Source organism: Ascaphus truei, unplaced genomic scaffold (assembly GCF_040206685.1).
Source record: "Ascaphus truei isolate aAscTru1 unplaced genomic scaffold, aAscTru1.hap1 HAP1_SCAFFOLD_338, whole genome shotgun sequence".
Taxonomy (NCBI): domain Eukaryota; kingdom Metazoa; phylum Chordata; class Amphibia; order Anura; family Ascaphidae; genus Ascaphus; species Ascaphus truei.
In genome coordinates this window covers 98522-123319 of record NW_027456377.1, presented here as the reverse complement: position 1 = coordinate 123319, position 24798 = coordinate 98522, and the positions used below count along the sequence as shown (strand labels likewise).

The following is a 24798-nucleotide window of genomic DNA, read 5'->3' as shown; positions in this document are numbered from 1 at the left end:
GTGCTGTAATTGGGTTACATGGCGGGTATAGTGTATATACCGCAGTCGGGGTTAAGTGCGGTATGTGGATTATAAGGTGTACATTTGCTGCATGCAGGGTTATAAGGTGTCGTAATTGGGGTACATGGCGTATATAGAGTATATACTGCATTCACGGTTACGTGCTGCATGTGGAGTATAAGGTGTATTTATAGTGACCATTCGTCCCGGTTTTGCCGGCACAGTCCCGTTTTTTTCTGTGCTGTCCCGGTTGACAGTCCGTCCCGGAAATGTCCCGGGTTTTGCCCCTGGTGACTGGTACCGAGCGCGAGTCGGCGGCGGTGCGCGGAGGCGGCAGCATGAGGAGGATGCGGCGGTGCGCGGAGGCGGCAGCGTGAGGAGGATGCGGCGGTGCTCGGAGGCGGCAGCGTGAGGAGGATGCGGCGGCCGTATTTTTTTTTTTCCCCAATAGCAGGATGCCGGGGGCGGGGCTTTAGAGTAGAAGCAGGGGATTGGTTGGAGGTTAGGATATGCCGGGGGCGGGGCTTAGTATCAGGGACGGATGTAGTGTGTGTGTGTGTGTGTGTGTGTGTGTGTGTGTGTGTGTGTGTGTGTGTGTGTGTGTGTGTGTGTGTGTGTGTTTTCACCAGAAGGAAGGCTCACAGCTGGCAACTGAAACTGCCCGCAGACTGGAAAAAAGCCTCACTACTTCTGGCTCCCTACAGTGGCACTACAGGTAAGCCCCATGTCGCCTGTGTGTGTGACTGCCCCCTTCCCAGTCTGTGTGTGTGTGACTGCCCCCTTCCCAGTCTGTGTGTGTGTGTCTGCCCCCCTCCCAGTCTGTGTGTGTGTGTATGACTGCCCCCCTCCCAGTCTGTGCAAGTGTGACTGCCCCACCTCCCAGTGTGTGTGGGTATGACTGCCCGCCTCCCAGTCTGTGTGGGTGACTGCCTCCCCTCCCAGTCTGTGTGTGTGTGTGTGACTGCCCCCCTCCCAGTGTGTGTGACTGCCCCCCTCCCAGTGTGTGTGACTGCCCCCCTCCCAGTGTGTGTATGACTGCCCCCCCTCCCAGTGTGTGTGTGACTGCCCCCTCCCAGTGTGTGTGTGACTGCCCCCCCTCCCAGTGTGTGTGTGACTGCCCCCTCCCAGTGTGTGTGTGACTGCCCCCCCTCCCAGTGTGTGTGACTGCCCCCCTCCCAGTGTGTGTGACTGCCTCCCCTCCCAGTGTGTGTGTGACTGCCCCCCCACCCAGTGTGGGTGTGTGACTGCACCCCACCCAGTGTGGGTGTGTGACTGCCCCCCTCCCAGTGTGTGTGTGACTGCCCCCGCACCCAGTGTGTGTGTGTGTGTGTGTGTGTGTGTGTGTGTGTGTGTGTGACTGCCCCCTCAAAGTCTGTGTGTGTGTGACTGCCCCTCCCTCCCAGTGTGTGTGTGACTGCCCCCCTCCCAGTGTGTGTGTGTGTCTACCCCCCTCCCAGTCTGTGTGTGTGTCACTGCCCCCCCTCCCAGTCTGTGTGTGTGTGACTGCCCCCCCTCCCAGTCTGTTTGTGTGTGTGACTGCCCTCCCCCTCCCAGTCTGTGTGTGTGTGACTGCCCCTCTCCCAGTCTGTGTGTGTGTGACTGCCCCCCCTCCCAGTGTATGTTTGACTGCCCCGCTCCCAGTCTGTGTGTATGTGTGACTGCCCCCTCCCAGTCTGTGTGTGTGTCTGTCTGCCCCCTGCCACTGTGTGATGCCCAGTGTGTGTGTGTGACTGTCCCCCCTCCCAGTCTGTTTGTGTGTGTGACTGCCCTCCCCCTCCCAGTCTGTGTGTGTGTGACTGCCCCTCTCCCAGTCTGTGTGTGTGTGACTGCCCCCCTCCCAGTGTATGTTTGACTGCCCCCCTCCCAGTCTGTGTGTATGTGTGACTGCCCCCTCCCAGTCTGTGTGTGTGTCTGTCTGCCCCCTGCCACTGTGTGATGCCCCTCTCCCAGTGTGTGTAAGTGCCCCCTCCAAGTCTGTGTGTGTGTGTGTGTGTCTGCCCCCCTCCCATTCTCTGTGTGTGTGTGTCTGCCCCCCTCCCATTCTGTGTGTGTGTGTCTGCCCCCCTCCCATTCTGTGTGTGTGTGTGTCTGCCCCCCTCCCATTCTGTGTGTTTGTGTGTCTGCCCCCCTCCCATTCTGTGTGTGTGTGTCTGCCCCCCTCCCATTCTGTGTTTGTGTGTGACTGCCCCCCCAGTGTGTGTGTGACTGCCCCCTCCCAGTGTCTGTGTGTATCAGTGACAGAATGTATACAGACACCAACCCACTCACCCACTCACCCACGTGTCAGTCAGTCACCCACCCATATGTCAGGCAGTCAGTCACCCACCCACCCACGTGCCAGGCAGTCTAACGTGTCAGTCAGTCACCCACCCACGTGTCAGTCAGTCTCCCACCCACCCACGTGTCAGGCAGTCAGTCACCCACCCACGTGTCAGGCAGTCAACCCAAGTGTCAGGCAGTCACCCACCCAAGTGTCAGGCAGTCTCCCACCCACCCCCCCAAGTTTCAGGCAGTCTCCCTCCCACCCACCCAAGTGTCAGGCAGTCTCCCTCCCACCCACCCAAGAGTCAGGCAGTCTCCCACCCACCCAAGTGTCAGGCAGTCAGTCACCCACCCAAGTGTCAGGCAGTCAGTCACCCACCCACGTGTCAGGCAGTCAACCCAAGTGTCAGGCAGTCACCCACCAAGTGTCAGGCAGTCTACCACCCACCCCCCCAAGTTTCAGGCAGTCTCCCACCCACCCAAGTGTCAGGCAGTCGCCCTCCCACCCACCCAAGTGTCAGGCAGTCTCCCTCCCACCCACCCAAGTGTCAGGCAGTCAGTCACCCACCCACGTGTCAGGCAGTCAGTCACCCACCCACGTGTCAGGCAGTCAACCCAAGTGTCAGGCAGTCACCCACCAAGTGTCAGGCAGTCTACCACCCACCCCCCCAAGTTTAAGGCAGTCTCCCACCCACCCAAGTGTCAGGCAGTCTCCCACCCACCCACCCAAGTGTCAGGCAGTCTCCCACCCACCCACCCAAGTGTCAGGCAGTCTCCCACCCACCCACCCAAGTGTCAGGCAGTCTCCCACCCACCCACCCAAGTGTCAGGCAGTCTCCCACCCACCCACCCACCCAAGTGTCAGGCAGTCTCCCACCCACCCACCCAAGTGTCAGGCAGTCTCCCACCCACCCACACAAGTGTCAGGCAGTCTCCCACCCACCCACCCAAGTGTCAGGCAGTCTCCCACCCACCCACCCAAGTGTCAGGCAGTCAAAGTGTCAGGCAGTCAAAGTGTCAGGCAGTCAACCCAAGTGTCAGACAGTCTCCCACCCACCCAAGTGTCAGGCAGACTCCCATAACCCACCCACCCACCCAAGTGTCAGCAGTCTCCCATAAAAGTGTCAGGCAGTCTCCCATAACCCAGCCACCCATCAGGCAGTCTCCCATACCCTAGAGAAAGTGCAGCGCACCATGATCCAGAGAAGAGGCAGGTCTGGCAGAAATCTATCTTTATTAGAAAGTCATAAAAACAAGGGATGCAACCCCACCCCACTCTGCCACATAACCAGGATGCTGACGCCCACCTGATGACATCAGAGCTACCATATGGCGCCCCCTAGTGACGTCAGACGTCTAGGTCTAAATCCCTGGCAATACAGCATAGAGCTGCCTTGGAGGACTGCAGCCACAGCCACACCTCTCCCCAGACTGAACACTCCCCCATGTGTGGCTGTGGCTGCAGTCCTCCAAGACAGCTCTATGCTGTATTGCCAGGGATTTAGACGTCTGACGTCACTAGGGGGCGCCATATGGTAGCTCTGACGTCATCAGGTGGGCGTCAGCATCCTGGTTATGTGGCAGAGCCGGGAGGGGTGAGTATCAGGGGGGTGGTATATATTGTGACTGTTTCTTGTGTTTGTAGCCTTCACCTTGACTGCCGAAACGTTGGACTTTATGGCATATTAAACCTCCTTTGAGTAAGACCGTGTGCCTGCTTCTTCTTCTTTGTCCGGCTACAGGAAGGGTCAGGAGACAGGGAGGACAGAGGCAGGAGAACCCCATCTGGCTCCGGCCTTGCCTGTCCCTACGAATACAAACATACAACCCCTCACTGAATAACATAGCCCTAACCCCATGTAATAATCCTGGGTGTAAACAAAATAATGGTTTTATGAATATTGTAATGGTTTAATAGGGACCTAGGAGGTGGCCAGTGGGGCTGTTATGTGTATTTGTGTTTATTGAGGGTAGCGGGGGTGGGTGAACCGGGTATTGGCCCCAAGGATGGGTGTTTAGGCCTACCGGGTGGGGGGGTAGTGGGAGGGGTTAACCCCTTCATTACCTTAGCGGTATTAACCGCTAAGTTAAAGAAGAGGTTAAGTCATCCCCCAACCCCCTGGCAAGGCCTAAACACCCAGCCAGGGCCAAATACCACCTTCTGCCACCCCCGCTACCCACAATAAGCCTGGCACGGGTGTATAACCCCTTCATTGCCTTGGCGGTAATGAAGTTGCCTGTAAATGCATTTTTTATGCATGGGATTCATGCCGGGGGTCTCTGGTGCTGATATTAATGGATATCAGCTCTGGGACACATGCATGTTATTTGCATCGCAGCTTCACCCCACCTTCTTGCCAACTTTTGTGGCGGGACAATTTGGAGAAGAAACAGCAATTTTTAAGTGGCGATCAGCCGCAATAAGCTGATCAGGGCTTATAGAATTGAGCGTGTTTGAAAAACTGGCGATCAGTGCCGAAAAGTGGCTTATCACCGCGCGTCTGCAGATTTTATTTATTTATTTATTTTCCGGCAAAACAAAAAACGGTTATTTTTGCTCTAATCGCCAGGTTCTCTGGGCTTACTGAATCGCTGTAGGCGATTACTGCATGAGGGCCTTAGGGAGGATTTGTTCCTGTAAAGTACACCTAGTTTGGCATAGGATTTGGATGTCAGGGTATCAATGTGCAACCCAAATGTTAAATGGGAGTTGAACTATATGCCCAGATATTTCAAACCAGTAACAGGGGCTAGGATGGTATTAGAGTTGGTTTTTATCTGAAGCTCTGTCATTGGTAGCTTTAGCAATTTAGCTCTGGTCCCAAATACCATTGTTACAGTCTTGTCAGTGTTTAAAATCAGTTTGTTTTGGGAAATCCAGTTTCAAGTCTCAAAAAATCAGATTGAAGTACGTGTTCAAGGTCAGAGAGGCGAGGGCTGCGTGCATATAGGATAAGATCTAAGGCCTCTCACAATAACCCGTTAGGAATATTAATTCCTCATCTATCCGACATAAGTATAAAATATACTCTAACCAAGACCCCTAATACAGAGTTACCCACCTTATACGGGAGCAGCTGCCAGACGAGTATAGTAAATGTATCTTATTTCTTTTGCCACTGGAGGGCAGCGTGGAGTTACATGGAGTGGCGCCCGTAAGGACGACGTGCCAGTTAGGCGGAAGGAGACGCGCACACACTTTTATGTGAAACGGATATATTTGGGGAGGGATTTAGGAGTCTGAGTGAGAAAATTTATATTTTGTCACAATGGAAAAATGGAAAAATTAACCATTTAAATATGCACAGATTTTATCCCACTTTTGGAAATTAGGGATGTTGCCTAAAAGTTTGAGAATGCACAAAGTGCCACCCCTGGGCTTTAATGAAGCAGCATTTGTGGGATAAAGGGATCAGCATTCTGTATAAAGGTATTTTGGGCTCGATATAAATAATTGAAGCCAAAAACTAATATTAAGGGGCCTATGCAGAGAGCAGCGCGAACGGAAATTTCGGCGTTTTTTAGCGCTATATGGCTATAATAAGGTTGGAAATGGCGAGTTGAGTAAAAAGCGCCATTTTTTTTTTTTTTTTAGTAGAACTCGCCGCACGGCTGGCGAGAACCAAAATCTCGCCAGTTTTGAAAAGGGCCGTATGCAGAAAGGTATGATCGCCATCTAGGGGCTGTTCGCGCCATTAAAATGGAGAGAAATTCTACAATTAGCTCCGCCAACAAAAGTTGGCAGGAAACTGGAGCTCACCGGCGAGAGTGAAAAGAAAAAAAAAACGCGCCTTTTTTACAACATGTTTCACCAGCGCGAATCTCGCCGGTTGAAACTCTCCATAATCAAGCATGATTTTAAATGCAGTTTTCTGACCTTTCTGCATATGGAGATAAAATCACGCCATTACAGGTACAATTTATTACCAATTCCCATTATTTCCAGCGCTGCTCTCTGCATAGGCCCCTAAGTAAATTGAGAATGGAAAAATATTCAGCACAAACGTACAGAATGTGATGTTCTGAGAGATCTTACAGATGTTATCAAATCCCACAATGAATGTATAGAAAATGTCTGTATAGAACGAATCAAACAAGAATATGCCAATAAAACGTTTAATTGGGAGATACAGGGGCCACAATTCAGGTCAGTTAGCTGGAAGAAGGGAAGCCGGTCAGCCGGTAGAGCCGGTCAGCCTGTCAGCCAGTAGAGCAGGTCAGCCGGTCAGCCAGAAGAGCAGGTCAGCCGGTCAGCCAGTAGAGCAGATCAGCCGGTAGAGCAGGTCAGCCGGTCAGCTCTGAGATCAGCATTACTTATATCCCCTAAAAGTTGTCCCCTGCATGTAATGCGCAGAACAGCCTACACTGCATATACTGTACATGAGATACTTAACCCTTTCTTTTCGCTCGACTCTAATCTGAATGATTTGCTAATTGGTTTGTAATTAGAGAGATATTTGTAGCAGAATCCCATGTATGTTCTTTTTACCTTTTTAGATACCGTTTTGTGTTATAAAAGATATGACAGATCAGAGGGGTTCCTGTTTGCACTCGTGTTTTGGCAGAAGTGTATATGTGACCCTATAAATCTCCATCACACCCGGCTTGGCAGTGTGACACTAGTGCAGCGACCTGGGGAAGAATCACTGAGCTGTTAGCAATAGATACAACGGATAGAAAAGACACTACACATAGGTTGGATTAAAGAGAGTATTTTATTTAAATAATTAATCTCTTTGCTGGGAGGGGCCTGCAGCACATTGCAGAGCGATATAGTAACACGCAGAGCAATGCACTGCAGGCCCCTCCGGCAGCAAAGGGGTGAAGACCAATGCAGGGTGTATAAAGATCTCACTGATAATTCATGCACAAAGGGCAGTTTGTTGCTGTGATCCAGAGGAAGGCGAAACATAACCCCTGCTGTGCAATGGGGGAAAAAAATTCCTTCCTGACCCCATTAAATGGCGATCGGATGGTCCCTGGATCACTGCACAGTGAGATCAGATGGAACAGCACAGATCAGCGTTGTTATACACAGGGGCACACTCAGTATATAGAGATGCGGGTGATGGGGCCCTTGTGCCCCTGTGTATAACTCACCTGCTCCCCCATCCCCCTGCATATCTATCCCAATCACCCCTTTTCCTCCCGCATACCTCGCAGGGCCGGCCGGCCATTAGGCGGTCGCCTAGCGCGCAAAGGTCCTAGGGGCGCATTAATAATCATTATTATTTTTTCCTCTTATTATTTCTAATTTATTTATCTTTTTTTAAAAATTATTATTCTTTTTTTTATCCAGTATTTTGGCGCCCTTTTATTTTTATTTTGCGTCGCGCTGGGGTGCGGTCGCACCCCCTGCAGCCCCGATAGCTACGCCACTGTTTATTTTATTATTTTATTTATCTTATTATTTTTTATACAACTGGGGCACAAATTTTAAGTTTCGCCTGGGGCGCATGAAACCCGTGCTCCGGCCCTGCTCCTTGTTCTCTCTCACCCTCTCACGCCCAATATCCCAATCTCCCTCTAGTACCTGCCCCTCCCGCAGCCTTCCTGATCTTATCTGCCTCTCCTGCGGTCAAACCAACTTCTCAGGGCCCCTAGAATACCCCTGGATCTACGCCCTGGCTCCTCTGTTACCTGCTCCCGGGGTCTGCTGCTCCGCCTAAAAAAGGTGAAGCAGCAGATCTGTCCGCACCTCTCGTATTCTGCTACCTGCTCCCGGGGTCTTCTCCTCCGCCTAAAAAAGGTGAAGCAGCAGATCCGTCCACACCGCTCGTATTCTCCTAGGCCATCGTCCACCACGTCGCCAGACTTGACATCCGCTTCGTCGTCTGCCTCATCGGCCGCCTTGTAGCCCACCTCTTCGCACCACTTGACGCCCGCTTTATCGTATGCCTCGTCGTCCGCCTCGTAGCCCGCCTCGTCGTCTGGTGGCACAAAGGGCACCACCTTCGTGCGTGTCCTGATCTGCAGGAGACATGAAGTGTTTGTAACCAGGGACAGTGATACTCTGTATCGCAAGAGCTCCTGTGCCACTTATACCCCCTCCCCAATACCACGTTATACCGCCCTCCACAGGGCAAATACCCGTTATACCCACCTCCCCAGGCTTAGTACCCAGTTATACAACCCTCCCAAGGCCCAGTACCCAGTTATACAACCCTCCCAAGGCCCAGTACCCTGCTATATGCCCCTCCCCAGGCCCAGTACCCGTTATACCCACCTCACCAGGCCCAGAACCCGTTATACCCACCTCACCAGGCCCAGTACCCATTATATACCCCTCCCCAGAAGGTCATGTTTCTATTTATCAAAAATACATTGAGTTACCTCTGGTTTTCAAGCATGTCCTGGGGGAGTTATCACAGAGACACAGAAACGTCGCTGAGTTTGGTGAGTAACTCCCTTAAACTCTCAGCAGTTGAATTCCCCATTAGGCGCTTAATGCGTTAAAAACAAGCGTTGCTATTTCTTTGCATGAAGTTGCAGGTAATTGGAAGAGTTACACAGTGACGGCTATTTCATCACTCACCTTCTTCCATCGAATCGGTCTTAGCGGTAGTGATCTCAGTATTATTTCCTCCTTCACATCGGATATCCATATCCATTCTTCGCCTCTGATCTGTATGCAAGACAATGCTTTAAGACAGGGTTGCGCAACCTTTTTCCCCTGCTCCCCCCTCCACCCTCCCCACCTTGTCTCCGACGTTCTGATGTAACGACGTCATGTGATATCACGTTGCTATGGTAATGCCACATCATGTGACACCACGTTGCTGTCTCCAGAAGCCGCCGGAGACAAGGAAAGGGAACTTACAGAGGCCTTGCGCGCGATTTCCGGCATTTAATTTAAATGCTGTGGGGAAGAGCGAGGGGCCACTGTAAGCGCCGAGCCCCTCCTCCCCAAGAAAATGTTGCACCCCTCGATTTGCACACCCTTGCTTTAAGAGATATTCTGGGACCCTCCAACTCCTCCATCGGACCCTTCCTCATATTGACTGACCTTGCAGTGCTCTGCACTGACTTGCACTGACCTGCTATGATGCCTCTCAAAATACCATGCTAACTCATTCTGAACATACATGTGTCCTTTCTACATGTTACTCAGCTTGTATGGGCCACAGACAGCTTTCCCGGGGTCCAGGACTAGTTGCCACCGGGGACACTCACCCATGGGTCGGCGACCTTGCGAGAACCCACCCCCCCAACCTGTTTTCTCTTGCATTGCCATAGACAACAACATTTCAGCCTGCTGCCTTTCTCGGTAAAGTGGCTAAACCCACTAAATCCAGCAAAGAAAGGCCAGCAGCCGAAACATTGTAGTCTGTGGCACAATAAATTATCTTTTTTTATTCAAATCCGTGTGCCCTTTTCCATCAATCATATTGTATACATTGGACGAAATGCCGGTCTTCCCTGAGACTAAGGGGCACCGGTAAAAGTATGACTAATTGTTTTTTTTGGTGTGCAGCAAATCCCCATCATTTTTGCGTTCTCTTGCTCTGCCCCAATCTGACACACCACCTTGCTCTCTCACCCCCCTCTTACACTCCCGCGTCACCCTTTCCTTCCCCAAAGGTTGTCCTTTAATCAGATCTTACCCAAATTGTCTCCATCTCCCTTGGAAATGTTCTGTCTTTAAACTGTGCGGCTCCTCTTGATCCAAACTTTCTTAGCTGACCCCTTTAGGTTTCGGCTCCGAGGGTCTAAAAAATAAGCGACTCCGAAAAGATGTGAAATATGCACACGGGTCCTAATGGGGCACTGAGGGGGAGACTTAAATACTAGTAAATATAATCTACTGTGCTAACAAATATAATCTATTAACTAACAAATATAACTTATTAAACTAAGAAATATAACTTATTAAACTAAGAAATATAATTTATTAAACTAAGAAATATAACTTATTAAACTAAGAAATATAATTTATTAAACTAAGAAATATAACTTATTAAACTAACAAATATATCTTATTAAACTAAGAAATATAATTTATTAAACTAAGAAATATAACTTATTAAACTAAGAAATATAACTTATTAAACTTACAAATATAATCTATTTAACTAAATAAATATCTATTAAACTAAATAAATATCTATTCAACTAAATAAATATAATCTACTTCAAAACAATACAATAAAAAGCTGGAGAAATGATACGTTAACCAAGCCACAGATGTGATGCCAATGAGCGTTGAACTCCTTGCAGATCCACCGTCAGCTGGTTGTGGCAGAAAGTGGTGACATGCAGTAGAACAGAGTGGTTGAGCTGTAACCACGGCAGTCAGGTCAGAAATCAACACAATATTTTTTGAAATTTAGAATGAGAATGTTCAGTATGTCACATTCTGGGCTCAGACACTGAGCCCTGTCACATGTTAGCAGCTTGTGATAATAGAAAGTATCCATATACTGGGATGTGATAAGAGACATTATAGTCATTTTATACTGGGTCCCATAACCTGCTTTATATGAAGTATCATTTTACACTAGTAGAGATGTTACATTTTGAAAAAATAGCGCTTCTGGCGACAATGTTCATTTTCTCTACAAATGATAAATGAAAAAGTTGGATAAAACGTTATATGTGTGTGTGCGCGCGCAATATATATATATATATATATATATATATATATATATATATATATATATATATTGTAAATATTCCTGTATATTCATTTGCATGTCTTAGACAGGTCTGCAACCCTGTCTTTCACCATTATCTTTAACCTTAATAGTCGTATATATATATATATATTTATATATTTATATACATACACATATAGTATGTATATATATATATCATACTATATGTATATATATAGTCTGTTTTATACACACATACACGTGTGTGTGTGTTTATATGTGTGTGTGTGTGTATATATATATATTATATATATATATATATATGGTATAACCCAGAGGTGCGCAAAGGGGGGGGGGAGATTTTTCGGGGGGGGGGGGTGGCGCGGGCGGTTGCAGAGGCCCCGCGCACTTCCTTGAGGCATTAAAATTAAATGCCGGGGGATCACGTGAGGCCTCTGCAATGCTATTACTTACCTTGACTCTGCCGGTGTCACTCGTGTCCATGGCAACGCGGTGTTAAATTACACCGCGGGGTCATGTGACGTCACCCTCGTCAAATGCCGCTGCAGGTCACGTAACGCCGCATCAAGGTAAGGGGGGGGGGGCGCGAGCACCAACAGAGGGAAGGCAGGGGGGCGAGCTGCAAAAGTTTGTGCTCCCCTGGTATAACCAATAAATAATATAGCTGATATAGCAATCTGGTTGTCGCTAGAGAGAGATTATAATGGCAGTCAGAAATAGTGGCCAGAATTAATAACAGTGCAATTACTAAAAAGTAGCTGTAATAAAATAATAATAAACACTATGCCTAAACACAATAAAAGTCCAGAAACCTAGCTCTAATAGCTATGTTATAACTCAATCATAAAAGGATCCAATTCGGGCGTCCTCTGGAGCCCTGGCAGCTCTCTTCAGGGAAACAACCACCTCCTCGATAGATATCTAAACAAAAAAAAGAAGAGAAAGCGCCCGCTCCATGTGTAAATTTGGTTTAACAATTTCATTTCCTGGACAAGATAAAAATAACAAACTCACAAACTCTGTGACGCATATGTACTGAGGTGGGGTTGGATCCCCCACGGTTATTTCTTGTTTTATTAATAAATAATTTACTATATTTTAATCTCTGGTGCGCATTGTGTGCATTTTTCTTCTTGTCTGCACAGTGCTTCAGATGCTGCATCTGAAAAAATGCCGGTGGATCGGGATGTGAGGTAGGGAAGTGACGTCCGCGCCGGAACGTTATTGCCACGCCTCCAAATATTCATTGCCACGCCCCCAAATCGCGCCCGAAGCATACCCTGCAAAGCCATAAAAAAGCTCAGGCTTCAGCAAGTGTATTGCAGCGTGTGTGCCTTCCCTCCGTCTGAAATACTATAGACGCAGAGTTATCAACGCTTACTAAATAGGCCCGTGTCTCTCTCTCTCTCTCTCTGTGTCTCTGTCTCTCTCTGTGTGTCTCTGTCTCTCTCTGTGTGTCTCTGTCTCTCTCTGTGTGTCTCTGTGTCTCTCTGTGTGTCTCTGTGTCTCTCTCTCTCTCTCTGTGTCTCTCTCTCTCTCTCTCTGGGTCTCTGTCTCTCTCTGTGTGTCTCTGTCTCTCTCTGTGTGTCTCTGTGTCTCTGTGTGTGTCTCTGTGTCTCTCTCTGTGTCTCTGTCTCTCTCTGTGTGTCTCTGTTTCTCTCTGTGTGTCTCTGTGTGTGTCTCTGTATCTCTGTCTCTCTCTGTGTGTCTCTGTGTGTGTCTCTGTATCTCTGTCTCTCTCTGTGTCTCTGTGTCTCTGTCTCTCAAATCAAATCAGCTTGATTGGCATGTCAAAAGAACATTTCAGTATTGCCAAAGCGTGAGTTATAGGGGGTGTAGGACAATGATTACACGAATACTAGGGGGTACGATATAATTGTTATACAGTACATTACTTTTGTGTCTCTCTCTCTCTCTCTGTGTCTCTCATTCTCTGTCTCTCTCTCTCATTCTCTGTCTCTCTCTCATTCTCTGTCTCTCTCTCATTCTCTGTCTCTCTCTCTCATCCCTGTATGATAGGTATGTTCCAACTCTATTTTTTGCTCTTCTTTTCCGTTTCAGAGGAGGGAGTACCTCACCTCTTCAGCCACACACCAGGAACGCTGGATTGCTTTCAGACACTCGGAGAGGCGGATACAGTCGTGGATTGCAGGCACTGATTTATCTGGTAAGTACCGCAAACATGCTTGAACAAGGGCCGTAGACATTTTATTTGATGGTTTAGATCAGCGGTGCGCAAACTGTGGGGCGCGACCCCCAGGGGGGGCGCGACACTGCCGACGGGGGGCGCGGGGTTTACAGAGGCCCCGCGCGCTTCCCGAAGGCACTTAAATTAAGTGCCGGGGGAGCTGCAGGGCCTCTGTAAACCTAACTTACCGTGGCTCCGGCGGCTTCCTCCCTACGGCGCCATGGCAACGCGGCGTCAAAATGACGCTGCGAGGTCATGTGACGTCACGTTGCTATGGCAACGTGACGTCATTACGCCGGAGCGCGGGTAAGTTGGGGTTGGGGGGGGCGCGGGAGCGAGGGGACAGCCATCAGGGGGGCGCAGGGAAAAAAGTTTGCGCCCCCCTGGTTTAGATTATCATTGTCTGTGGTTGTTAGTTATTGGTATTAGAGTTTTTTGATGTTGTTACGAATCAAACACATTTTGAAGTAGTAATCCCCTCCGAACTGGCCATTCCTGGCCAATAATGCCCTGGCTGTAAGAGTTGAAGGGCCCAAGCAAAACCCCCACCTCTATACACACTAACACTGCAGGGGCATCAGAGTGTCTTGTTGTCATGGCAACCGGGGGTGTCATGTGATGTCATTTGTTTAATAAATTATTTTTTAAGGTGTCCTGGTTTTTCATTTTCGAAATCTGGTCACCCTATGTATTTATGCTGCATTCAGTGTTGTAATGTGCTGTAATTGGGTTACATGGCGTACATAGTGTATATACCGCATTCAGGGTAAGTGCTGTATGTGGATTATAAAGTGTATATATGCTGCATTCAGGGTTATAAGGTCGTTTATAGAGTATATACTGCATTCACGGTTACGTGCGGCATGTGGAGTATAAGGTGTATATATGCTGCATTCAGTGTTATAATGTGCTTTAAGTGGGTTACATGGCGGGTATAGTGGATATACTGCATTCAAGGTTACGCGCCGTATTGGATTATAACGGGTATATATGCTACAGTCAGTGTTATAATGTGCGGTATTTGGGTTACAGGGGTGTATACGGTACCGCAGTGGTGGTGGCGTGCTGTATTTGGATTATATGGTATACACTGCAATCATGGTTACGTGCTGGGTTCTGAATATAATGTTTATAGACCACATGCGCGGTTACATGACGGGTTTGGATTATATGGCGTATATGCTGCATGCTTGGCTTCGGGCCATTGCGTGGAGCATATGGTGTGTGTATATACTGCCTTTGGGGGTCATGTGCTGTATTGGTCCAGCGTTACATGCTACATTCAGGACGACGTGGGGTATACGGTGCGTTATGCTGCAGGCAGAGGTATAACGCGTGTAGGGGTTAATTTCACTTCCTGTTCAGCGCAGGCCCTGGTAGGGCATGGGTAATCCCTCTTCCTGTTCAGCACTTGGCTCCCTCTATCGTATGGGTAATCCCATTTCCTGTTTAATATACGGCCCTGCTATTGTATGGGTAACCCCACTTCCTGTTCAGCACATGGCCCTGCTATGGACGGGTAACCCCCCACTCCCTGTTCAGCACAGGGCCGCATGCCTCTGGTTTGGTGTGGGTAATCCCACTTCCTGTTCAGCGCATGGCCAGGGATGGTGCGGGTAATCCCACTCCCTGACTGGGCACGATCAGGAAACTATGCTGGTATAGCAAATATGCATGCGGGAAGGGGGTAAAGGGGCGGTTGCAAATAGCAGGCCTAACGCCCCTTCTTCGGTTAGCAGGAGGTCCCATGTATCGATGATAACATATCAATTCATGTTTCTTTCAGTCAGTTTCGGTACCTCGTGCGAGTAGCAATTCAGTTTTCATCCGGATCGGATCCGCCTCCGTCGACCCTCGATACTTCCCATACTCACAGAAAAACCCAGTAGACGGAACACATAGTTAAATCACGCAAATTGAAATCACACTCCCGCGACACATAGCGCATCAATCAGAATGTACTTCGTAGACAAAATCATACAACTGCAGGCTGACGCGCGAAGCAAGGAAGAAGGCTGCTTCCAGAGGCAGCTGTTGATGCTCATGCACCGGCAGAGTCACCAGCAGTAGTGACACCAGCGATAAGCGCAGCGCCAGTTCTAGCAACGCTAATCGCATCAGCAGCGGCGATAGCTCCAGCTATAGCGACAGTCGTAGCGCCAGCATTGGGGGCGGCGCCAGCGGTAGCGACACCTGTAGTTCCAGCAGCGGCAGTGGCCGCGGTTCCCCCGCAGGCGGTTAACAACACACCTCTAGGGGCCGGTGGGCAGGCCGGGCTAGTGGACTCACCATCCTCCATGCTCCCCCTCCCTCAGGCGGCACCCGCCTCAGAGGAGCTAGCCAAGGATAAGAGGATGCCCGATGCGGCATATAAGGTCTCTTATACATCCAGACCTAGCTCAGTGGGCTTGCACTTGCTGAAAGAGGTGAAGGACAAGATATGGGCCGGGGAGTACGTAGATATATTATCTCTGCTACCAGGCTACAGGGAGGCGTTGGCCGCGTCCTCAAAGACGGGGGAAGCGAAGAAGGTGGATGTGGAAAAGAGGCTTTTCCCACACACCTTTCGCAATTGGTCGAAGGCATTTGTTATCCTGGCTGGAGTAATTGGGGAGAAGGATCCCCAGGCGTGCGCCTCGCTCTTTACGTATCACGACATGATCGAGGAAGCACACCACGCTTACGGGGGAACGGGTTGGTGGACATATGACCAGTGCTTTAGGCAATCAATAAAGGCCCAAGAGGTGGTGATACCATGGAACGTCAAGGACGTCAACCTGTATCTGCAGTTTGTGTCTGGGGGCGGGGCAGATTCCTTTCAAGGGTGCGGCACCGGAGGTAGGGGGACATGGCGGAATAACGTACCAGGGACTAGCCAGTCGCTGCGCACCAACTCGGGCGTCTGTTGGCCGTTTAACCAGTCCAACTGCACGTACGACAACTGCCGTTTCCAACACATCTGCTCCTTTTGCGGCGGCCGCCACGCCCAGGCAAAGTGTTTTAAGAAGGGCGGTCGCAGGGGGAGGAGCGAAGGGCGGAAGTTTGGACGCGAGGGCAGCGACACCAATAATCGTCGCCAATTTGGCACCGTGGCTAGCAAGGTATCCCAATAGGGAAGCAGCCCAGCTACTCTTAGCTGGGTTTAAGGAGGGGTTTAGGATCCCGTTTGAATATCAAGCGGGATCTGAGTTTAGTCGGAACTTGAAATTGGTCAGGACACACGGTGACGTAGCTAGGGAAAAGGTCTGGAAGGAAGTCCAATTGGGAAGGATGGCTGGCCCCTTCGAGTCCCCTCCCTTGCCTAATCTCAGGATTTCCCCATTGGGAGTGGTCCCCAAAAAAAGAGGCTGGGGAGTATAGGTTGATACAACACCTATCCTACCCCGAGGGGTCGTCGGTAAACGACGGCATTGACAGGGAGTTGTGTTCGGTGTCTTACGCGAACTTCGATCAAGCCGCAGCGCTGGTGGAAAGGATGGGAGAAGGGGCTCTAATGTCAAAAGCTGACATCAAATCGGCCTTCAGACACTTGCCAGTCCACCCCGAGTGCTTTCATTTGCTAGGCTGCATGCTCGAAGGTCAGTACTACATAGACTTATGCTTACCAATGGGATGTGCGCTTTCTTGTTTTTATTTCGAGACATTTAGCACCTTCCTAGAATGGGTGGCCCGGAAGAGGGTGCAGGCAGCGGGGGTCATGCACTACTTGGACGACTTCCTTTTTGTTGGCCCCAGGGGTTCGGACTTATGCGCTAGGTGGCTGTTCGAATTTTCAGCCCTGGCGCGTGAGTTCGGCGTTCCTTTGGCCGACGAGAAGACGGTGCGGCCAACAACCACTCTTACGTTTTTGGGCATAGATATCGACTCTGAGGCGATGGAGTACAGGCTCCCTCCGGAGAAGCTGGTCGCCCTAAGCAGGCTTCTCCGCGAATTCATAGCTCTCAAGAAAACATCATTGAGGCACTTCCAGGCGCTGCTAGGCCACTTAGTATTTGCTGCGCGCGTAATGCCGGCTGGGAGGGTTTTCGCCAGGCGCCTCTCCGCAGCAACGGTCGGGGTGAGACGACCCAACCACTTCATCCGCATCACCGCCGAAATCCGAAAGGACTTGACGGTGTGGCTGCGTTTTTTAAAGGATTATAACGGCAGAACCTTGTGGCGAGGTCCCCCATCCAACAACACAGAGTTGCAGTTGTTTACAGACGCCTCAAGGTCAGTCGGTTTTGGGGCCTACTTGGTGGGGCATGGTGCGCGGAGCGGTGGCCTCCCCACTGGCGGGGGACGCCGCTCATTAAGAACTTGGCGTTCTTGGAACTATTTCCCTTGCTCGTCGCAGTGCGCCTGTGGGGTCACTTATTCGCGAATAAGCAAGTAATTTTTTGGACAGACAACATGGGTATAGTGGAAGCCGTGAACAATTTCGGCTCACGCTCCCCGCCGGTGCTGTCCCTTCTGCGCTGTTTCGTACTGGCATGCTTGCAATTGAACATAGCGTTCAAGGCTCGACATGTCCCGGAGGTGGCGAATAACATTGCTGATGCCTTATCCCGGTTACAGATGGCGCTGTTTCGGAGACTGGCCCCCGGGGCGGACCTAATCGGCAGTCCATGCCCTGCAGACCTTTGGGTGCTGGCGACGACCCAGTGACCTCGTTGGTACGATCATCGCTGGCTCCGGGTACGTGGCGGGCCTATTCGGCAGCGTGGCGCGATTATCAAAGTCTGGCAGGGGAATTGGGTCTCGACGTATTGGGATTCGGGACCTTGCTATCATTTGTCCTAAACTTAAGGGCAAGGGGTTTAGCGGGAGGATCCATAGGGAAAAAAGTGACAGGGGTCTCCTTCTTTTTGCAGCTAGAGGGCAAGGGGGACCCAACGAAGGCATTTATCATCAAAAGGGTCCTAGCGGGGTTAACAAAGGGGACGGCGACAAATGACAGCAGACGGCCAGTGACACCAGCGATATTAGAAGGTTTAATGCAGGCCACAGACAGAGTGTGCCTATCGGGGTTCGAGGCGAAACTTTTCCGGCTGACGTTTGCATTGGCTTTCTTCGCAGCACTGCGAGCTGGGGAGTTGGTGTGCGCGTCGCGCAAGGGCGAGGGAGGGATGCAGTTTGAGGACATAGTCTTAGGGGAAGGGTGGGTAAAACTACACGTGAAAAGGTCAAAAACAGACCAGCGGGGGAGGGGAGCGTGGATATCTTTGCTAGGGCTACCAGGGACTAAATTTTGCCCAGTGAGCACGCTCAGGGAATACTTGGCATGCAGGCCAGACGGTCAGGGTCCCCTGCTCCTTCACGCAGACGGGGTACCGTTATCTAGATTCCAGTACATGCGGGTTTTCCGCATGTGCCTAAGACACCAGGGCCTCGAAGAGGCACAATACGGGACACATTCGTTCCGGATTGGGGCGGCAACGGAGGCATCACGCGCGGGGCTGTCAGTAGCTGCGATACAAAAGATAGGGCGATGGAAGTCTAACAGATACCGGTCCTATATCAGGCCCGCATTATCTGGGATTTAGCGTGCTTGGATAAACCCCCTCATCCTCTTTATACCTTCACAGACGCCGCACCCACTTGGATAATCGGAGACTCGCTTATACACTGGGCAGAGAAGCGGGCTGTCAAACGCCCATGCGGGGCTAACCTCGGGTTGCGAACGGAGGAGGCAAATGTGGTATGGGGGGGAGGTTGGGGGCTGCGGTGGGCTCAGTTGCTCCCGCGGCTAATGGTGATGGGCAGGGATAGGAGGGCGCCGCAGATCTTGCTCCTCCACGTCGGGGGCAACGACCTGGCCGCTCGACGCTACTTCAAGCTGGTTAATTCAATAAAACACGACCTGGCCCTCATACTCACCAGTTGGCCAGAAGTACAGATCGTTTGGTCGGACATATTGTGCAGGAGAGTGTGGAGGGGCTATCGACCGACCGCGGGTCAAACTGAACAAGATGGTGGGGAAGTTTGTGATGCAGTGTGGGGGATGGCAGATCACCCATCACGAGTTTGACTACAAGTCAACCGGCCTGTTCCGGGCCGACGGCACACACTTATCCGAGATAGGGGCGGACTTGTTCAATAACGATTTGCAGGAGGGGCTGGAGAGGGTCCTTGCGGGGTTGGCGGCACGGTCTAATTTAAGGAGGTTTAAATAGAGCCGTGAGTGGCGGCTGTTCGGGGGTAAGTGCTTGTCCTTGCCAGATGGGCTCGGGGCGGGCGTCGCCCGGGGGTAGGAGCGATTGGGCGGGGTCAAGCTAACGTGACACCCGGGAACCCACTCGCGACAACGGCCGGCTCTTTAGGGGTCGGCCGGGTACGGGGGCAGCAGGCCAAGGCCTGGCTGAACCTCTGACCCCACTCTGGCTTGGACTAGCGCTTACTCCAGTATTATGATTGTTAATAAACAAAGCCGCGGCCTTTTATACCTCCAAACTGAGTCTGTCATTACTTGTCTGTTATATGTGGGTACTATTTCCAAGTGGGAGGGGGTCCCTCGCAGCCTCCCTGGTCAAGCAATCCCTCCAGCCAATTAGGCGAGGGAAGCCCATGACAAGGGGGCAAGCCCCCCTCCCCCCTCACCTCGCTGGGATCTCTGGGCCGCCGTCGCGGCCCCCCCCTGGGGGGGGGGGGGGACAGGCCTAGGGCAGTACAAAAGAGGCAGCCGGGAGCTGAATCTTCCATTCTGCTCCCGGTCTGCTGCGAAGTTCCCACCCACCCACCCCATTAGCAAGACAGTCGGGGGCAGACGCTTGCACCCGGCCACTCCGTGGAGTATTTTCAATTCCCTTGGTGATAAGCTGTCTGTACTACCTGTAAGCTGTAACATGTACCATCATATTTTACAGGGCAGTGTCCGATGACCTCCCGAGAAACAAAGGACTGAAGTTCCTTCAGGAGGCTCCAGTTGGTCATTTTGCCACTGTCGCGGCGGCAGTTCGGGGGTAAGTGCTTGTCCTTGCCAGATGGGCTCGGGGCGGGCGTCGCCCGGGGGTAGGACCAATGGGGCGGGGTCAAGCTAACGTGACACCCGGGAACCCACTCGCGACAACGGCCGGCTCTTTAGGGGTCGGCCGGGTACGGGGGCAGAAGGCCAAGGCCTGGCTGACCCCCTGACCCCACTCTGGCTTGGACTAGCGCTTACTCCAGTATTATGATTGTTAATAAACAAAGCCGCGGCCTTTTATACCTCCAAACTGAGTCTGTCATTACTCGTCTGTTATATGTGGGTACCGGTTCGGAGGGGGAGGGGGTCCCTCGCAGCCTCCCTGGTCATGCAGGAGACAGAAAGGTAGATAGAGACACAGACAGAGAGCTACCAGAGAAGGTGTTACATGGGTGAGTGCTGAGTTATTACTGTGACTTTCTGATGCTAACATGACATTAGGTTCTGGGCTCTGCGTCCCACACATGATGAACACCATGACTGTATAAAACTGAGGGGTACATATATGTATATATATATAGCAACTGTAAATATTACTGTATGTTCATTTGCATGTCTTAGACAGGTCTGCAACCCTGTCTTTCCCCATTGTCACCCAGCATACAGCGCTTCCACTGCAGCAAGGGATTCTGGGAAATGACATGCAAATGAGCACTCAGTGCCACCTTTTGTCTCAAGCTCGTATTACACAAGCCAATCCTCAAGCCAATGCATGCTGTTTTAAACACAGCTTTTAGACAGAGGCTGGGATGAGATGCAAAGCCATTAAACCCACTCACAGACATTTTTTTTTTTTTTTTTACGGTTCACATATTAACAACCATTTAGTATCATTTTACAGAAAATAATAAACCGAAAACATCACTATACAATCCTTATATTGCCAAGACAAAAACCAACCCAAAGGCACAAAACCATTCTAAAAAGCCAAACAAAACAACACATTCCAAGGCATCATCTGTGCATCTACTACCAAACACACTCAATACAAAAAAATATGGTTACTTCCCATTTCTACAAGCGACTTTTCGTACTTTCCACAGGACATTTAACATTGCATCTAATTACTTCACGTGTCCCAGCAATTTCTCTAACGCCTCACGGATATGATACGTACTACATTGTATTCCTAATTTTCTTACTTCCTCTTTAGACACCTCTGCTTTTGGGAACTGTACTTTCAGCCATTCCGTTTTTGAAACATTTAACCCTAAGTCACCTGCCTCTTTATTTATATTATTTATCACCTCTTTTACATGCCACTCCCTCGCCTTCCTTTCTCTCTCGCTTTCATAACTTACTTTTGTTCTTCCACTAAGGCCTGCCTTTTCTCCTTTTCCACCTTTACTTTCCCTAATCTCTCCCCCTTCACCCCCACTCTGTTGGCCTGCCTTTCCATCACTTTCATTCCCACTTACTGCACTTACACTTCTCTGTATTTTAGTTCCCTCCACGCTTATCTGGCTTTGTGAGGACGAGCTATTGCCCTCACTTATCCTTCTCTCTCACCTCTCCCCTAGCCTCTTTTATTTTAACCCACTGTACATGCTCCTTTTTTAATTCTTCATACTGCTCTTTTGTCAGCTGTTTTCTTTGGTACATCAGTTTTTCTAATCTTTCTATTATCTGTTCCTCACTACTCCCCCCATGCTGCTTCCGAAAAATACCAACCCAAAACAGAACATCTCCCACTGCGTCTTCAAAATGTTCCATCTTCACTTTTAGGGTTACTTTCCCTGATACTTTTACAACTTTACCCTCTACACCTTCCTCTCTAGGCTCCCCTTTACTCTGGCTATCCTTATCTTCCTTTGTTTCTATCCCTTGCAGATTTTTACGCTTTTGAGCTTTTTTCCCTCCTATTTCCATTTCCTCCTCCAAGACATCTTGGGGACCTTCCCTCCCCCTCTGTGCATCTTGAAACTCCATACTTTCTGCCCAGCTAGGTTCCACCACACTCAATGACCGTATTTCCCCCTCCCCCGCATCTTTCTGATGCACTGTTCCCGTCTCCTCCCCTCCCCCCACCTCCAGTTTCTGGGCCAAGGAGTCCAGGAAGAAATCTTCCTCTTTTTTCTCCACGATATCACTTATAGAACCCGCCAAACCCTCTATTGGGCCACTTGCTAGCATTTCTTCTCTTCTTAAATCCTCCTCATACATTGCTGTTACAGCCGGATCAAGCCCTCCCTCTTGGGAACTCTCCATCTCAAAAATTCCCTGACCCTCAACTGTCTCTTCCTCTTCTTCTAGCACACTGTCCCCTTTAGCTGTCTGGGCATATGTCCTTTTAGTGCACTGCCGTGCCAAGTGTCCTTCCTCTCCGCAAAGATGGCATCTCTTAGGGACACCACAGTTGGCTGCAGTATGTCCCTCTTCCCCGCAATTACGGCACACAATTCCCGTTTTCGTGCAACCCTCCTTTGTATGTCCATAAGTGTGGCAATGCCTGCAATATAGAGGCTGTCCCGGGTAAAACAAAAATCCTCTGTCTCCTCTACTATTGAACATGGCCGGTGGGTGTGTCACTCCTCCCACACATGATGGATCCCGTCTGAACCGTACCCAGAAACGTCTCTTCCCGTTGAACATGCCATACGGATTTTTTAGTTCTTCACCTCTAATCATTTCACAATACCGTTTCAAAAAACACACAATCTCCTCTTTCCTTGCATACGGAGTGTACATGTGAAGTACAAGTGGTCTCTCCAGCATAAAACTTGGGATTACCTTTACATGCAAATGAACATACAGTAATATTTACAGTTGCTTTATGCTTTACTGTGGAGGGTTTTTGTCACTTTTTTACCCACCATAACCTTAATAGTAGTGGTGATTACCTAGTCTAGTCTCAAACCTGCTTTGCCATTAAGACCAACCCCACACTGATGAGACCCATTAAGGTCGAAACAGCTGTGTAGCTGAGCCTGTGTCCCCTTGGCCTTGAGTCATCGTCCCTTCGGGGACTAAAGACTCCTGCTGCTTTTGGGGGGGCACGCCATCTCGAGCTAAGAGGAGTGATCCTGAGCGAGCGGTTCTGAGCGAGCGGATGCGGAAGTGAGGGGCCGGCACCTTTGCCCTGGGACATCGCCTTTACTGGCTAAAGTCCCTTGCTGCTTTTGGGGTGCCGCACCTGAGCTTGAGAGAGCAGAGATGACGTCACAAGCTGGAATGCGCAATTCCATTCGGTTCCTGATCGAGGAGACCGAGAGAAGTCGAGTGAACCTGCTGTGGATAGTGGAGAAGGTGCTGAAGCAATTGATCGGTCTGGACACTGAGAGGATCTTCTGCCTTCAGGATTTCCCTGCACAGGGGATTTATGACCTGACCTGTCATCAAGAAGCGGATGTTTGGTGCACTTTTGAAAAGTGCAAGGAGAAGTCTGGTGACCCGATCTTACATGGCATCAAGGTAATTCCAAGTTTTATGCTGGAGGAGAGACCACTTGTACTTCACATGTACAATCCGTATGCAAGGAAAGAGGAGATTGTGACTTTTTTGAAACGGTACTGTGAAATGATCAGAGGAGGTGAAGAACTTAAAAACCCATATGGCATGTTCAACGGGAAAGGATGAAGTAGGGCTTACAAAGGAAGAGGTTTTGCACAATCAACTTGCGAGGGGATTTGGGCGGAGATATTGGGATGTGAAAGAGGCAAGGGACGGGTATGAAAAAAGTGTGATGTCTGGATTCCAGTTAGAGGAAAGTAAGAGAGGTTTGGAACGTATGGAGAAAGAATTAAAACATATGATCGCATCACTTGAGAATAGAGAAAGGGTTTTTGTTTTAAAATGAAAGAATCTTGAAGTATATGGTTCTTATCTTTGTATGATGTTTTGGTTATAGGGTTTTTTCGTAAAGTTATGTTTTTTTTTTCCCTTCTGAAAAGTTTATCTTTGTGTTTGTATATATCTGAAGGATGAAGGAAGAAAATGTAAATATATTATGTTTTGGTGTCTTTCTAATGTTGGGTGACTGTTGTCACTATGGTGTGTTTTTTTGGTTTCCAAAAAAGTCTGTAAACTTAAAAAAGTTGTTGAATAAAAAAGTTTAAAAAAAAAAGGTTGAAACATGTCTGTGAGTGGGTTTAATGGCTTTGCATCTCATCCCAGCCTCTGTCTAAAAGCTGTGTTTAAAACAGTGTGCATTGGCTTGAGGATTGGCTTGTGTAATACGAGCTTGAGCCAGGGGGGATTCCCTTGCCACGTGGCTCGCCCTCCATCAGCCTCTGCGGCTGGGGAGGGGGGGGGCCAGAGGGAGGACGAGGAGAGGCACAACAACCCCCCACGTTTTTTTGCCACGACGGTTCCCCCAACAGAATGGCCGTGGGTATCCCCCAACCCCCCCCCCCCCCGGGGTTGGAGCACAGGACACTCAGTGGGGTTACATGGCAGTGGTATAATGTGCTGTAATTGATTTCTTTCAACATTGGATAAAGTTATGATCAATGCTAGAATAGCCGTGGGTATCGCTGCATACCGCATTCGTAGTGATAGCGGGCTGTATGTGGGGAATAAAGTGTATACACCTCAGTGTGGTTATAATGCGTTGTATTCGGGGTATGGTTATAATGCGTTGTATTTGGGGTATAAGGCATACGAGCTGCATTCGAGGTACAATTGGCTGTAATTGGGTTACATGGCGTATATTGTATTTGGATTATAGGGGGTGTATATATACCGCATCCGAAGTTACAATGGGCTGTAATGGGGTGACATGGTGTATATAGTGTGTATACTGCACTCGTAGTTACGTTCTGTTGTACGCTAGGGTGTGTATAGGTGCTGCA

The 24798-nt window shown here is 49.8% G+C and overlaps 1 long non-coding RNA gene across 1 annotated transcript in view; it reads left to right on the top strand.

Annotated features, from left to right (window-relative positions):
• The first annotated feature begins 12954 nt into the window (after nucleotides 1-12954).
• The window catches only part of LOC142483585 (uncharacterized), a 30998-nt gene continuing 19154 nt past the window's right edge, over nucleotides 12955-24798 (top strand). Inside the window, exon 1 of the long non-coding RNA XR_012797391.1 lies at nucleotides 12955-13044. This is a non-coding gene — a long non-coding RNA (uncharacterized LOC142483585). The remainder of the gene's footprint in view (nucleotides 13045-24798) is intronic.